Here is a 4,020-nt window from a genome sequence, read left to right as displayed (position 1 = left end):
TGGTAGGGCAAGGGCAAGCATGAGACAGAACGGTCTGTCAGCTAGGGAAAGTGTCTGCAATCAGCTTCAAGTCAGTTCAGTGCTAGGTGTCCTTTGCATTCCTTGGGTCAGGAATGACTCTGGGATGGCAAAGTGAGGGATTGCCCTCTGGAGACTCAGAGACTACTAGGGGTGGGGGGAGCGCTTGTGTGCTTAAAGCGCTATAATAAAATTCCACAAACTGGATGCTTACTCTTCAATTGCCATCATTCAAGCACCACAAGCAAGGCAAGTTCTAGAAGAATCGAGTTTACATGGGCTTACAGTTCCACAGGACTCCTGTTCGTGGTGACAGAGGAAAAGCCTAGTAGAAGGAGCGAGGAGCTGAGGGTTCACCTCTTGAAGCACAAGCAGGACGCAGAGACCAGCTAGCAGTAGGTGAGAGGCTTTTTCCTCTCCAAGCCCACCCAATGCCATATTTCCTCCAACAAGAACACTCTCCTAAGCTCCCCCAAACACACAGCCACCACCAGTGCTGTGGGGGACAGCGTACTCAAATCACTACACTTATATAAAAGGAAAAAAAAAAGCTGTTTTATTTATTTATTTATTTATTTATTTATTTATTTATTTATTTATTTATTCTCTTACAGTTCCAGAGGCCGACATGATGAGGAGCAAGGTCTCTGGTGAGGGTCAACACTTGGATTCATAGACAGAACCTTTTCCTAGTGTCCACACGCAACAGAAGGAGCAAGGCCACTCTCTAGGGCTTCTTCTGTAAAGATACTGATGTGACTCATGAAGGTTTTACCTCCTGTGACCCAGTGGCTTCCCAATGTCCCCACCTTGCAGAGCTGTCACCTTGGAGCATTGGCATGTGAATTTGGGAGAACACAGGGTATAGAAGAGTTCTTTTGCGCATCTCTTGGGTACTTACGGTTTTTTGTTTGTTTGTTTTCTCCTAACATAATTGTGTAGCCCTGGCTTTCCTGGAACTTCCTCTGTAGACCAGCTTGGCCTCCACCTCAGAAATCTGCCTGCTTCAGCCTGGGTTCAGGTCTCTCAGAACTGTGGCGCTGAGGGGTAAGGGAGCTGGGTCATGCTCCACCAACTTCTGTTTGTTGTCACTGAAGCATGCTCCTGGGGAGAAGTGGCTCCTGGTGCTGCCTGTCTGCTCCCCTTGGTAGTAGAGAAAGCCCTCAGGAGGAGGCAGGCTACAGGTGCATGCTCTGCAATGATTAATGCAGTCAATGTCAAGGGGGATTAGGGCAGGAAACGGGCCGGATCCGTTCTTCCTGGATTGCCCTTCCAGCAATGTGACCAGAGCAGCTGGCGCTCTTGGCTGCTGCCCAAGAGCTCAAGGGATCTGGAAGTGGGTCATGGCTGGAGGGTCACAGAGTTTGCTGAGTAGAACTGATAAGCTAGGGCCAGTCATCTCCTAGCCACAGAATGGGACAAACCCAGCCACAGGAAGTCCCGGGGACATACTAGAGTCCCTCAGTTGAACTGACTCAACCTTCAGGGCCTGGGGCTGGCCTGAAGTGCAGCCTCCTGTCAATGGAAGATTGTAACTGGAGTGCCTTTGGCTGACACACTGCTCATCAAAAAACATGGAGAGGGGACACATATGGTGTCTGTCAAGGCCAGCTAAGAATTTCCAGCTGTTTCAAAGTCTGTGCGTGCTGGGTCTTTGTCACCTAACTCCAGCCATCATGTGGCTTTGTTCTACACTTTAGATATTTGTGACATTTGAATGTCTTTCTCAGGAAGCTAGCGAGGACAAGTTTGTCAGTGACATCCTCTTCCATGTACAGGGTGGACCTGTGTGGGTCCTACCTCTGATCCCTGGAAAGAGGCAAGCCATTCATAGGGCAGCCAGCCCTTGCCTTTGTAGACCATAAAATAAAAGCCCTTTACTCACCTTGCCACAAGGGTCTGGCATGCAAGCCAGGCCAAGGTGCTGCATGTCTTTATACCAGCACTCAGGGAGGCCGAAGCAGGGTGGATCTCTGTGAGTTCGAGGACTACAGAGCAAGTTCCAGGACAGTCAGGGACAGCCAGGAACAGCCAGGAACAGCCAGGAACAGCCAGGGCTACACACAGAAACCTTGTCTCAAAAACAAAACAAAACAAAACAAAACAAAACAAAAAAAAAACCCAAAACAAAACCATAAAAGCCATGTAATCAGGGACAGGAAGGCTCAGAAATGCTGTCATGTAACCTCCTCTTCTCTGCCATGGAGGAAGAGCAAACCAGAGATCAAAACTTACGGAAACAGGAAATGCAGAGCCTTCAGGAAGCACCTCAAAAGGAAGAGGGTATTTATGATTCCTTTGTGTAACTCTCCCCACCTAGCTCCACCTTCATCTTCCCTTTCCTGGTGCTCAGCAACAAATGTCTGGCTTTTAGAAGGGAGGGAGGTCTTATTGAACAGTGTTTCCAGTGCTGTCACAAACATCCTGTCATTTTTACTGCCTAGGCACATCATGAGATCTGTCTGTCTTACGATATTCATCGTAGAGCTGAAGATGATCTATGAGGGCTCAGAGAACCCAAAAGACCTGGCCCCAGGACAGACACGTGTTTCATTTAGCTGTGGCTTCAATAAAAGTTTATTTCTTTTCCCATCAGAGTCTACGGGTTGATACGTAGCCCTGCTCCACAAAGTCGTAGGAATCAGGGATCCATCCATTGCTCTGCCATCCCTAGTGGCTGATGCAGAAGCCACAGAGGGGTGCTGTCTACTGGCTTGCTCCCCATGGCTTGGTCAGCCTGCTTTCTTACAAAATCCAGAAAAACAAAACAAAACAAAACAAAACAAAAAACCTGCTACGTGTAGTATTCTATTAATTAGCTGTCTGAGAGATGTTCGTAAATTCCTTTTTCTCCCCCCTACTTCTTAATTCTCTTCTGCCATGATGGCCAATATATCATTGTTTCAATTGTGTGCACTCGTCTGTGTGTGCGAGCACAGGTGCCCCCACAGACCAGAGGAGTTCGAGCCCTGGTGTGGGGGCTGCAAACGGAGTTCAGGTCCTCTAGAAGAGCGAGTGATGTGTGCTCTTAACTCCTGAGCCACCTTTCCAGTCCTCCACGATGGCCAGTTTTGAAAACTGTTTTCTACAGAGACAGTGAAAGGGTCACTCTGTTTTTTTTTTTTTTCCCCTAGTGTGCTTCACTGCCTTTCACTAAAACTATTGATCATGGTGTGAAGTCACTAGCTGGTACTGGTAATCAGTTTCCATTCTGAAGTCCCAAGAGAGTGACATTTTGAAGTGGCTGTCCATCATTTGGGCTCTACTGGGATTCCTTCACCTTTCTGTCCTATTTGAATCTCCATATGACTGCTAATTCCAAAACTGCAGGAAGAATTATCCTGGACTTGAAGTGCTCGTCTTCTACGGTATGATTGAATAAGAAAACACACTTCCTATGTTGACACGTCAATGAGCCTGCATGGTTTTGCCACTGAGGAGGCACTTGCTTTTTCAGGCCATTTTGCTGCATCGGTAGCAAGCTTGTGTGCCAATTCTCTCTGGATCTAGCCTCGCATCCATTAGAGGAAGCCATGTCACATAAGCAGGGCTGCAATCTGAAACCCTGGAACACACTAAACAGCTTACCACTTTCCAAACAGACTGCAATTTGTGTTCGGGGGACTGTTTTAGCTTTGCGCCTTTGCATACACACAGTCCCATAAATCCTAGTTTGTACAGTTTCTGTCAGAAAGGAAATCAAAATATATAGGGCATTGTTAATTGCAGACTATATTCCTGACAGAAGCAAATTTCCATTTTGACGAGGTTTGTCATTGGTGATCTTCCACATCTAATGACGGGAAAATTTTTCCATAGCCTGGCTTCAGATTCTGCCTACTTGCAGCTTTGTTTTTCTTCACTCCCAGCGTTGTCTCGGGGGCTGGCAGTCAGAGGGCTTGCTGCCATATTTTCCACAATGGGCAAAAGCAGGTCTCTCATCCCGTTCATCCTCCTTATACTGGAAGGCTGACGTTCCTCTCGCTGGCAAGTGGCACCTTG

Source organism: Psammomys obesus, unplaced genomic scaffold (genome assembly GCF_907164565.1).
Source record: "Psammomys obesus unplaced genomic scaffold, mPsaObe1.curated_primary_1811, whole genome shotgun sequence".
NCBI lineage: Eukaryota > Metazoa > Chordata > Mammalia > Rodentia > Muridae > Psammomys > Psammomys obesus.
The sequence above is the reverse complement of the archived record's forward strand: the minus strand, read 5'-3'. Positions refer to the sequence as shown.